General features: G+C 40.7%; 1 protein-coding gene across 1 annotated transcript in view; it reads right to left on the reverse strand.

Moving 5' to 3' along the window:
* Positions 1-13,970, reverse strand: part of LOC129779323 (gustatory and odorant receptor 22) — an 80,970-nt gene that overhangs the window by 62,123 nt on the left and 4,877 nt on the right. The gene's annotated exons all lie outside the window — the stretch shown is intronic.

Raw genomic sequence — 13,970 nt, forward strand, 5'->3', positions numbered from 1 at the left:
TCAATGACATTTATATTATCACTCTTGCAGGTACAGCATCCTTCATGAGTGTATCTTGGCGTTGTATTTGTGGAGCAATTAAATTCAACAGTTTTTCCACTTGTTCAGGTGTTATTCTCAACACTGCTCTGTAATCTCTATAAAATTGTGTAATGATACATTCAACTGAAAACCTAAGATGAAAACTACCAATAAAGAAGTCGATTTCGGACCAATCATTTGACAAATTCGGACCTGATTGCTGTTTCTGACTATTTGATGGACATTTGAAAAATCGCCTGGCATCCCAGGTAAACCCGTGCCGTAGTATCTAGTTTCTCGCCAGCAGCTCACACTATGTGAACGGACAAGGCGAGTCAACCAATTGTCAAGCGAGTCCACCGGGTCAGTAGCTGCTCATTGTCAAGTCAGCTACTAGCAACGTATAAATGGGCCTTAAGTTCGAGCCAATATTGGACTTACAAACTGTAGTTTTGTTTGACATTTATGCCTACCAATTTTTATTCGTAGGATGTACCAATGATTAGTAGGGTTGAAAATGAGTAACGAATAGGTAATATTTACCAAAGAATTGGTCATATATACTAATTATTCCTCTCGGTGTAGATTTACTAGGGAGCTCACTTTCGCGGATAATCCGCACCGCGGATCAACCGCTCGCTGTACTACTTAGAGATGGGCAAATCAGCTCATCATGGTGAGCGGCTCAGAGCCGTTCAGCTCATACAAGTGAGCTGTTCATTTGGAACAGCTCTTGAGCTCAGTTGAATTTTGCAGTTGTCCACACAATTGCATATGAAACATAATCACCATGGGACATTGCATAGTGTGCATTTTCTTAATAGACGGAAAGCAAAAAATAAACGAATTTAATTTGTAATTGTACAAAAACTAGAACTGATATGAATTCTAATAATATAATATACAACAAATACTGAATGCTGAAATCCAACATAGAAGATGCTTAGGATATGCTGAACTTAAACAACAGAAAAACCAGCAGTAGCCAAATAAAATGCCTCCAGGAATATTGGCCGAGACAACGTTTTTTGAAAAAACCATCGAGATTTTTTTTTTGCATCCGAGGATATAAAAATAAATCCACTAATAGGTGCAACGAGAAATAATTATTCACGATCACAAAGGTAACAAAAGGGCCAGTATCAATCATCAACATTTATGCCGGTTGGTTTTCTGAATTGTTTTGATTCAGCACGCGGAAATAAATGTATGTGTTTCCACAGTAATGTTTAAATAACAATGTAATATATAAAATTTATTTACAAGCATATAATAATGTTTATTATTTTGTTTGGCCATATAAGAACAATTTAATGATGTAACGAACGATTGAATATCTTCAAAACAAAAACCTTTTTTCCTATCTGGCATCTCTGCTAAAGCTAAAGTACGAAAAGGGATACACGAAAACAAACTGACGTCATGCCATGAAGCGCGGGAGACGAAAAATCCTTTCGCGTCTCGCAATTCACTCTCTGCAGCTTTTGCGCTCCACAGCTATGCAGCTCAACAGCTCAACAGCTCAACAGCTCATCAACTCAACAGCTCAACAGCTCAACAGCTCATCAGCTCAGCAGCTCATCAGCTCAACAGCTCAACAGCTCATCAGCTCCAGCTCCGTAATGAGCTGATGAGCTGCTTTTTTTTTATTGCGAGCCGATCTGATTCCGCTCACTATGATGAAGCGATTCGAATGAACAGCTCATGAGCGGATGGCACATCTCTAGTACTACTGTACATCCGTTCGTTCGGTTGATCGTGATTTTTTGCTCCCATCAATTGGTGAGTAAGAAAGATGATTTCCCTCATCACCATTCCACTTCTATAACGGATTTTCACTTCTATAACAGCAGCCATCAGCATCAGCTTTCTCGCAGCAGTATCCTCCAAGGCCTGGTGGTCATGCCGGGGGACAGTACCAACATCAACAGTAGCAGTAGCAGGACCTGGCCATCGAAGCAATTTACCCTATCGGAGATCCCGTGCTTCGCGCATATTCAAGAATCCTCCTCAGCCACATATGTGTGTCAAGGAGAAATATATCAACGACAACGTACTCAACTGGATTCGAATCGTCAATCCGGACAACCCGGATGTACCGATTATATCTACTTATTTGTTCACAATAGTGTTTTTATTACATGCATTTTTGTTCTCTTTTTTTTAAATAAAATTATTAAAATCAATCAATGAATTTCGTTTTCATGTTTCATAACAAACCAACACCAACAAGAGGCGAGCAGTGCTGGAAGCCTTGCACATGTTGGCAAGAAAGTGGCGTCGAATTGTTCGACGAATGCATATGAAAGGTCGATAACTCGATTGCAAAGTGGCAGCATTTGGGGTTGATTGTTGACATCGCATCGACCCAATCTTGGTAGGCAAAACGGAATGTGGGTTAGAACCTCATCTATCGGATTCTATAGCAAACTCAAATTGGATCGTTTGCAGTTGAATTATTAACTAACGAAAAAGTTGATGAAGAGAAATCGATCAAGTCACTTGCACCCTTTTCCTTCTGAGCCCCTCAATTATTGACGTGGGACTACGTCTAACCGGAATATATGGGGGGTAATATGAAAACCTAAACACAGGACATGCAGGAAAAAATGAAAGATTCCGAATACTTATAACACGAACATTTCTTACTGGATCGGAAAGAGGTTTGCATCAATTGATAAGGAATATTTCTACGCGTCTATTGCAATGAATGAAATGTTATTTTTCATTAGATAAACAATTGAATAACTGTAAAACGTTAAGCGTGATCTAAACGCTCTAACTGCCTTGTTTCGATTGGCCTGATTTACGGTTTCCCCAACACAGCCATCAAAACTAAGCAGCCTTGGGGAACTCGACATTGCATACACATGAAAGTAGGGGGAGTTTTCGTTCTCACCGAAATGTGTTCCCTAACAGAGATTTCAAAACCAAGGTGCCTGAAGGAAATCGGCATTGCAAATTCATGCAAGTCGGGGGTGTTTTTGTTCCGACTGAAATGTGTTTCCCTAACACAGACTTCAAATCCATGTTGCGTGGGGAAATTTACATTGCAAGTACATGCGAGTCGGGGGTATTCTAGTTCCAACTGATATGTGTTTCCCCATCAGAGACTTCTGAGCCAGGTGTCTGGGGGAAATTGGCATCACAAATTCAGATAAGTCGGGGGTATTTTTGTTCCAACTGAAACATGTTTCCCTAACACAGCCTTCATAACCAAGGTTTCTGGGGAAATCGACATTGCAAATACATGCAGGTCGGGGGCATTTTTGTTTCGACTGAAATGTGTTTGCCTAACACAGATTTAAAATTTTAGATTTCTGGGGAAATTGGCTTTGCAAATAAACGCAAACTGTGAGTACTTTTGTACTCGCTTGCCTATGTGCAGACTATAACATGTTTCCCTAACATGATCTTCTAGACTTCGGAACCTGGGAATATCGTGCAGACACTAGAGGCGAATGATCTTTCAGGTTTCAAGCAAATTCGCAGTTCGAGAAGTACGTTCACTTGAGGGATGCAAACTTGAGAGGGAAATGTAAAATAAAATAATCGTTTGATTATTCTTCCGTTCACATATTTCGAAACTTAAACCAAACGTAAAAGGACTGTCGTTTAATTTACTTTTAACGAAGAGCATAATTTATAAAAATGCATGAATTGACCTTACTTGTTCAATCTTTTTACTCACGAAGCAAATATATTGAATTCAATTGAATTCGGAAATTGTTTCATTCAATCAAGAGTTTAATCAATACAAACAAGTGATTGCTAAGCTAAGGTAGTCCCACGTCAACCTTGCGGTTGTATCATATATATAACCCACCCATTTTTTTATATTATGTCATCGATATTGCATTCGATATTGAAAGCTTCGCTGTGAAAGTTCACAAACATTTTCATACACAATTGAAAAGTTGAACAGTAAACAGTATGCTGAATTGCTTGAGCATGGTAATACATGATTGAAGAAATGATGGAATCTTGGAACTTTTATCGAGAGGAGTATTTTTGACGGATTGCGCGCCTACTTTCTCCCAAAGGAGAAATGTCCTGTGCGATTAATTTGAAACCCCATGCTAGTTGCAAATCGTTGGGTGCAAATATTTTCAGAAATGGAAAATAAATTTCTAGAGTGTAAGAAATTCGTGAGGCTAATCATATTTTGTGTCTGCCTGGTAGTACCGGACAAGTTATATATTTTTTTACGATGAACATCCATGTTGGACAAAAATTCGATGTGGACAATTTCAATTGATAAAATTCTATGATAAAATTTCTAAAAATCCAGATTTACTGCGATAAATCTCTTCACCATCTGAATATAAACGAATAAAATTCGTTGTAGAGAACAAAGTAGGTAAATCTAGGAATGTTCGATTGTTTGGCTTTATTTCGCTTTTATTCACTCATTCATGACATTCTACAAAAAAAATGCATTTTTTTTTGCTTACGTGTCCCGTTTTTATTCATGAACTATTTGGTCAACCAACCGATAACGCTAATCGTTTCGGGATAGTTACTTAATGAACGAAAGAAAAAGCAAGCAAGTGCGGACCAGAGAGCTTATGTAGGCTAAGGAAAGGATATTGGTAAGGATCGAAGTGTATGTATTACAGATTATTCTTATTATGATGGAATAAACAGTACAAAAATCATGAAAAATCAGGATCATTTTAGTAGAATCAGGCAAAATTTAATGTTTGTCAGGATACCTGGGAACTCTGGAAACTCTGGAACATATATAGCAATATGGATTATGCGTAATATGCGTTTGAAATCTCTTGATATTTCTTTACATGCCTCATTTTCAATGTCATGGAGTGTCCCCCTATATAGAAATCGAAGATATAGTCCTGCGTCAAAACATTGGGGTTTCGTTCCATCGAGTAGTTTGCATTAGAGATGGGCGAACGCTCACGAGCCGCTCATTTGAGCCGGCTCGACAGAATGAGCGTATGATCCACGGTTTTGACGTAGGACTACGTCTTTCATTTCTATACCGGGGTGTAAAATCAAAGTTTCGAAAACGAAAGCGTTACGCCGGAGATCGAGATTTTGAGCGATAATAGCTCCTAAACAACTGAACGAAATGGTATGTTAAACACTTCATTCGAAAGATAAAATGTCTACGCGTTATATACTTGTTACTTTTTGATCCAAAAACTTGTTTCAACAGTCTTAAAATTGCTTTCAAAACAGGCGATTGAAATCACCAATCGGTATATAAGCGATCGCCGCTCGGAAATCAACTCATTTATAATTGAACAGCGATTGGAGCATGTTGTCGCTGTTGTGGTGAAGCTCTTCGTTTATCATGAAAGCGCGGATGAACGGTGTCACCAAGAGCCTGTTTGTGCACCTTAGGCCAGAAGGGAATCCATCAGAAGGAGAGTGATGCCACAAACGGTTCCCCGGGAAGAGATCGGAGCAGCCGCCACACACACGCATACACGCGCGGAATTTTTTTTCGTTTGGATGCCATTCAGCATTTAAAATTCCAGAAAGAAAAAATCGCTGCTGAAAAATAATCTGCCAGTTCCCTGAGAATTGAAAAATACATTCATGCGAAAGAGTTTATTTTAATGTTTTCTAACCATATAACTCTCGATTCAATCACGCACATAAAGCATACTTAAGCGATATTCTGGTGGTGAAACGCATTCATTTTTCGTGCGGACATCGACAAGGCAACATCGTAATTAAACGAGCTGAACGTGCTGGACGAGCTGGACGGCGAGGGATCAAGAGATTCATTACCTGACTTGACCTGACTTGAAACGCATACAGTTTGATTGGAACTGTGGGGGAGCGCAGAAAAGCCGATCCATCAGAAGAAGTGAAGACGACCGAGAGAGTATCAGCACCGAAAAACGGTTCCGTTTGAGACATCGAAGCAGCCGCCACACACACACACACATATATATACGTGCGGAACTTCTTTCGTTTAAATGCCATCCAGCATCGAGAAGATTCCGGAAGAATATTATCGTTGCTGAAAAACAAACTGCCAGTTCCCCTGGGAATTGAAAAATACATTCATGCGAAAGAGTTTTTTTTATGTTTTCTAACATATAACGCTGCGACCAAATACATTTGGTTTTGTGATTTTTCAATCAAATGCAATTAATTAGCAGGAAAGCTTCAGAAGATTATCCTTCCCCATCAGTAGGATATTTTCGTATCCAATATTGGATGCATAAAACCTTGTACCTCCAAACAAATGATCACTAAATCAACGATAGTCCTACGTCACCATTGCGGTTATACCATATATATAACCCACTTCCTGTTTTTTAGAAATGAACCGCGGTTCAAAGAAGAGCCGCTTTTCAAAAGAGTCTCGTCTCAAAAAAAGCCGCGGTTCAAAAACGAGCCGCTTTTCGGAAGAGTCTCGGCTTAAAAAAAAGCCGCGGTTCAAAAAAGAGCCGCACTTTGAAAGAGTCTAGACTCAAAAAAAGCGATGTTAAAAAAAAGCCGTTCTTTGGAAGAGTCTCGGCTCAAAAAGAGCCGCTTTTTGGAAGAGTCTCGACTCAAAAAAGCCGCTGAAATGAGCCGCCTCGTTTCAATGAACGAGTGGCTCTGAACCACTCACTGAAATGAACCGTTTTTCCCATCTCTAGTTTGCATACAACAGCGAATTCTGGTTTATGTGGGCAGAGCTTGCATATTCGACACGAAAGAGTTCAGCATTCAGGGTCGTGTGCTCAAAATTGTGTCCAGGATATCACGAGGATTATTTGGCACCTCAGTGTTATGCTCGAAGGTTATTTTGATTTCCGAACATCGGATAAAATTTCAAAGAAATCTAACGAACGAAATAAAAGAAAATTGAGAAATCGAGTAAAATAGCGATAAACTAATTCTGAGAAACATTGCGATATCATATTACTGTTACTTGCATTCACTTTTAAGCTGAAATTTCAGTGCCGTAGAGAAGCACTGAACGCCAAAAGATTAATCCACAAGGAAAGATCCCGATTAAACTCATAAATAGCAACGGAAATAATGACAGAATAGATTGCACGTACATGATTAAAACAATCGAAGCGCTTCAGAAATAGGATGGAACATACACCGATTTCCAAATCAACGGAAAGGGAATGCTTGATGATACGCTAATGTAAACAGAATAACTCCAAGGAAACCAGATAAGCCATCGCGGTTCGGTATCCACACCGCAGACTATTGACATAACACATCCACCCCGAGTTCGCCAGCGCCCAGACTTCAACGACTGTATCCGTATGTGAGTTAGCATTCGTAGACCGAAGATCACGTCCGAATCATGATAGATACGATGAAGCATAAATGATGATGTTTCAACAGCGCCAGTAAAAGGAATAATAAAATTATTTTGATGATTATATTACAGGTGATAACATCATATCCAGGTGGGGCGTTCAACAAAATAATACGTCTCCGTAGCGGTATAATGATTCTTGATCGTGTCATCATAACGATGTACTGAATTGTCAGGTGGATAGAATGTTCATGCGGGATATTTGGGAACTGAAGAATTTTAAACCGAAAAGTGCGCACAGCCTGCGTACAAATGCACCTAATGAAACAAACATGATGACATTTGAATATTTAAATATATTATACATGTAGCACTTATAAGTTCGAATAGAGTTTCTCGATAAAATCGGGATTTAACCTAACAGCAGAGGACTCTAAACCACTTTACCCTATAATGTTTCGCACCGTTTATTTCATCCTCAACATGAATAACAAAGTTTTCGACACTTTCGTGTCCGCCCGGAAGCTATATTAACGAACAACTTAATGAATGTTATCTCCTTCCGCAAATCTGCTCAATAAAATTATCACTTGACCATGCCAAAACGCCTCAATTTCGCATCTTTCACCAACATCATTGCTGCGAACAATTTCGCTCATCGGAACGCGCTTCGTTAAATTTACCATGCAATTCATGCTCTCCCCTGACCGATATCAACTTTCGTAATCTTGAATACAACAATCTCAACGACCAGCGTCCACCCGGTTACTCCTTCCCTTCGCCCACCATTAGCAGATGACTTTTGTACTGTTCCTCCTCGAGCAATATTTGCTGCATCCGCTCCTTGGCCACGCTCTCCAGGCGCTGATACAACGGATTCTCCGGGGGAATCAGCTCAAGAAATACCGTTCGTCTGAGCACGAAAATTCTCGTAAATTCAATCGCAATCACGTTCAGCAAGCGCTGAAATGAAGCAATAGAATAAAATTTCTAAGTGCGAATAGAGACAAAACGCAGAACGCCACCTTATGTCTGATGAAAAGTGAAATTTCCCCGAAATGATCACCATCGCTAAAATGCATTATCTCCTTCCCGGATTGGGTGTAAACAGCAACTGACCCAGTGTCGATAAAGCACATTAACGAGCCCAGCCCACCAGCCTTCATTACCTTTAAGCAGCAAATTTCTGTTAATTCTGTGAAAGTTGAACAGAATTTCACAATACAAACCACATCGTTAGGCAAATAGATTCTTTCCTCCATGTTCCGGACCAGTTGGAGCAGAGTGTGTCTCGGAATGTCTCGAAACAGTGGGACTTTCTCGTAGAAACGAGTTGCACTATTATCGGTTATTTGTTTCCGTAGGGGCTCTGAAATTATAATTACAAGTTATTCCATGAATGGTACAGATAATTAGACAATTCAAAATTGTAGAATCTTAGTAAAAGTAACTCAATCGTAGATAAATTACGTGGCCAAACGAAAACTTTCTTTCGTCACTCGTAGGAACTCATAGAACTTACTCGACACAAAGCTGTTTAAAAATCAGAAAGCAAAAATTACATTAAATATACAAGAAGGACAGTACATTGGATAGTGAGGAGATATTTAGAAACAATTCAAGAAAATGAATGATTGTTCTGAGTAAAATGCGTGAACGATTCGCAAAGCAATAAAATATCAATTTGAGCAGATTGCCAAATTAACTTTCAACACTAGCATATACTGTTGATTGCTCACTGTCTAGAGTGACACACTGAAACCAGATGCGGAACAACTTTTCACCTTCAGTTTTTTACCGTAGAACACAGCTCTGACCGCTGGGAAATACTTTCGTCACATCCGGCTTCAAATGCACTACAACTTGACCCAGTAACAACATTCGAATTCAAGAATTATAATTTTTGACGTAAAATCTGACGGAAATCTAGGCACTGAACAAGTAGGAAAAAATGCAAGATTTGGAACGCTTATAACTCGAGCGTTTCTCAATAGATCACAAAGGTTTTTGCATCAATTGATAGGAAATATATCTACGCATCTATCATAACGAATAACATTTCATTTTTCATGAGATAAATAATTGAATAATTGTGAAATATCAAGCATTGTCAAAATGCCCTATGTGCCCATTTTTGATTGGTCCATTTTGTGCTCCTCAAATCGTACCGACCAAAACGGGCAACCAGAGCAGCAGCGAAATATAATGAAGCACGATTGGAAAGGAAAAAGAAAAAATGAACGAAACATTGGTCGCAGTCTCACACATGCATAATTCTCGATCCAGCCAGTCAGCTTAAAAATCCCCGCTGCGCTGCCGTAACGATCATTCTTTGTGTGGACACCGACTGGACAACATCGTTGCTGGACGAGCTGGACGGCGAGGGATCGATTGCCTTTCTCAAGGCAAGAGGGTGGAGGTGGTAGCGCTGGAGTAGAATAGAGTAGAGTTTTCAAAGGGCCTTTCTCAAGGCTAGAGACGAATGAACTGCAAAAGTTTAAAGTCTCTATAATACAAGACCTTTATTCCTTCCGTAACAATCATTCTCATTCAAACCGTACACCACATCGGTTCGCATCACAACACATCAACAAACCAACCAAAGCAGCCATGTCTGGACATGGTAAAGGAGGAAAAGTGAAGGGAAAGGCAAAATCCCGCTCGAACCGTGTTGATCTGGAGTTCCCCGCAAGGGTAGCTAGGCCGAGCGCGTTAGTACCAGTGCACCAGTCCACCTAGTCGGCGTTATATAGTTTCGGCCGCCGAAGTGATCGAGTTAGCTGGCAAAGCTGCTCGCGACGATAAGAAAACCCGCATTCGGAACAGAACACATTCGGTTCGGTGGACATCAAGACAACCGGCAGTTGTAGCGAGTGGCGAGTGGCAAACGCAATCGCAAAACGGCAGCAGGTAGCAGAAGAAAAAAGTTTGTTCTTTATACAAACTGCTTTGGTGGCAAATCCAGAACAAGGCGGCATCGAGGGCGTTCGAAATGGTTTTTTTCAAAACCACGAGTACTAAGTTTTCTAAATTGGAACCATTCCATAAAACAAGGCGCTTTTCAGGGCCATTAAACCTTCCAAAAAAGAGTTTAGGAAATATAGTTCAATGCTTTCTAAAACATTATCCAAAATAATAATAAAACACAAATTGATTTTTTCATAATTTGTTTGCCAGGATCTGATGAGTATGTGAATTTGGCAGTTGTTCTGAGCTTATTGATAGTTGGAGACTTTACTGATTATTCAATTTTCACCAATTCTTAAATTGTTTCCAGATTGAAAGTACAGTAATTTACAATTAGTTCGACATTTAGCTAATTGGACGGACATGTAATGCGACTTATTCAGTTGGACATTTTTGTAAACATAGAGATCCAAATTATGACCCCACATTGAAAGTCGACACTGTACCACTGTCATCGCAAATGTTCAATTACAGGTTAAAATCGCCTCCAATGCGACAATGAGTGGCGCTTCGGCACGTCGCATTGAATGTAATTTACTGTACAACATGTGACAAAGCTGGATGGGAAGAAATTTTCCAACTGTGAAAGCTGTGGCGAGTGGCAACAAATCGCTAAACAGGAAGGTTTAGCCGAACAAGATGGGGATATCGAGTGATAACAAAACAATAAAGATAATTTTGTGATCCTGTAACGGACCCTTTTTAGCCTGCATGTGAATCCAACGAGCGAACAAATCGTAATGAATGTATTTTTTTGCCATCGCTCCCTTTTAACGCTCATTCGTTCGTCTCGTTGGATTTGTCTCTATCCTGTGAGTGTGTACCGCTAGAGTATAAAACACGCGGACCCCAGAAAAATATCTTATTTTCTTTCAAACCGTAAACCCGTGTGGTTGTACGGCATCGGCATCGTGGACGTAACAAAGGAGGACAAGTTAAGGGAAAGGCAAAGTCTCACTCGAACCGTGCAGGTCTCCAGTTCCCTGTTGGTCGCATTCACTGATTGCTCCGCAAGGGTAACTAGGCCGAACGGATTGGTGCCGGAGCACCAGTATACCTAACAGCGATTATAGAGTTTCGGCCGTCGGAGTGCTCGAGTTGGCTTGCAAAGCTGCTCACGACAATCAGAAAACCCGCATCAAGAACAGAGCAGCTTCGGTTCGGCGCTCATCAAGGCAACAATTAGTTTCAGTGAGTGGCAAAGTGTTTCTCCGGCACGTCGCATTAAATGTAATTTACTGAACAACATGTCACAAGCTGGATGGGAAGAAATTTTCCAACTGTGAAAGCTGTGGCGAGTGGCAAACGCAATAGCTAAACAGGAAGGTTTAACCGAACAAGATGGGAATATCGAGTGATAACAAAAACACAACACCAAACGTTTTTTTCAGAACCATAAACATATTCATAAAGAGTAAACAGTAAACTAATCCATTTTTCAGGTAGATAGGTAGGTATTCACGTAGGAGAAGAAAATAAAACAATATATTTAAAATATATATTTAACAAAAGCTGTCCCCTTTGTATAGTCCTACGTCACTCCGGTTATGTCCCCGACATTACCCACCCGTCTTTTTTTATCCCATTTATTTATTTGAAGGGCTCATTAGTATTTCAGCTGTAACGGAGCTGGGTTTTAATCGTGTACATGTACAAATGTTTATGTTTCTATGAATTGTAAATTACACAGCTGTAGTAGCCATTTAGGCGTTAGGTTTTCTGTTCCATTACATTATGGTAAATTACACAGTAGCCATTTAGGCGTAAGAGTATTCTTTCTGTTCTTCCATTGTTCAGCAGACCGGACAGCGGAGACAGTTGATATTGATCAATGTTGGGTTATTTTATAGAACAGCAGCCCGATGTTTCTTGCAGAGCAGAGCAATTGTATGGATGAATCGATCTTTGTTCCACCGTGGATTGATCTCCATCGCTAATGATGGTTGCGTGGACGTAGTTATTCTATAACAACACAAAGATGGTCAATTGAGGGCCCTGAGTTTGAACTCACGATCGATCGCTTAGTAAGCGAACGTGTAATCAAGTGGCTACGTGTAATCAAGTGGAACCCGGTATGATTCTGGTCGGATTTTTAAAAAGTTCACAAACAATACACTAGAGTACAGTAGACTTTCAATAAGACCGTAGGTAAAGGGTGTGTCACATCAAATTGCATCACGGAAAAAACGCTGTAGAAATTTAATTCTTAGGAATAATATCTCCAGCTTTCGCTTATAATCAGATAAGAGTGTATAGATCACGTTGGCCATGCTTCACTGTCAATTTTTCGTAAATTTGGAAAAATGTCGTCGAACGAAAAAGAGCGTCGTGAATTAATCCTGTGCACTCATTTCGAGAATCCGGAGTTGTCACATCGGGACATCGGTAAGATGCTGGGAATCGTCCAATCCACGGTCAGCAGAGTACTAAAACGATACTTCGAGAACCTAACCATCGACCGGAAGGTGAAGAACGGCAAAAATGGATGCTCCGTCAGTGAAAAAGATCACAAGCGCGTAGTTAAGCAGTTTAGACGTGATCCGAGAAGTTCGGTCCGGGATGTCGCCAATAAGCTGAATTTGTCAAGTTCATTCGTCCAGCGGACCAAGCAGTGGGAGGGCTTGCGTACATACAAGGTTCAGAAGGCTCCAAAACATGGTGGGGAAGACGCGAGCCCGGAAGCTGTACACCGAAATGCTGACGAAGCCGCATTGCCTGGTAATGGACGACGAAACCTACGTCAAAGCGGACTTTCGTCAGCTGCCGGGCCTGTTGTTCTTCTCCGCAGAGGGCAAATTCAGCGTTCCGGAGGAGATTCGCAAGCAGAAACTATCCAAGTTTGCCAAAAAGTACATGGTGTGGCAAGCGATCTGCTCTTGCAGAAAGCGGACCGCCCCCTTCGTGATGACCGGCACGGTAAACGGGCAGGTTTACCTTAAGGAGTGCCTACAGAAGCGTTTACTACCACTATTGAAGCAGCACGAGGGCCCGACCATCTTCTGGCCGGATCTCGCTTCGTGCCACTATTCAAAGGACGTGTTGGAGTGGTACGAAGTCAACGGGGTCACCTTCGTGCCAAAGGAAATGAACCCGCCCAACGCGCCGGAGCTTCGCCCAATAGAGAGATATTGGGCGATTATGAAGCAGGCCCTCCGGAAGAACCCAAAAGTTGTCAAATCGGAGGCGGACTTCAAAAGAAAATGGACAGAACCTTATAGACGGGGTAAAGAGGAATGTGCGAGCATACGGGCTTGGGCTCGAAGTATGAATAAAAAGAAAATCGGTGGGTTATATCTATGATATAACCGCAAGGTTGACGTTGGACTACCTTAGCTTAATAATCATTTGTATGTATTGATTGAATGAAACAATTTCCGAATTCAATTGAATTCAATATATTTGCGTTGTGAGTAAAAAGTTTGAACAAATGCCATGTCTCTAGTGTCTGCACGAACTTACCAGGTACCTAAGTTCAGGAGACCGTGTTAGGGAAACGCATTCTAGTCTGCACAAAGGCAAGCGAATATAAAAGTACTCGCAGTTTGCATGTATTTGCAATGCCGATTTCCTCATACACCTTGGTTTAGAAGTATTTATAGGTAATCAGATTTCAGTCGGAACCACCTTGTTTTTGAAGCCTGTGTTGGGGAAACATATTTTAGTCGGAACAAATTGCCCTCGACTTGCATGTATTAGCAATTCCAATTTTCCCTCGCTCCATGGATTTGAAGTCTGTGGT

The sequence above is a fragment of the Toxorhynchites rutilus genome, chromosome 3, assembly GCF_029784135.1.
Source record: "Toxorhynchites rutilus septentrionalis strain SRP chromosome 3, ASM2978413v1, whole genome shotgun sequence".
NCBI classification, from domain to species: domain Eukaryota; kingdom Metazoa; phylum Arthropoda; class Insecta; order Diptera; family Culicidae; genus Toxorhynchites; species Toxorhynchites rutilus.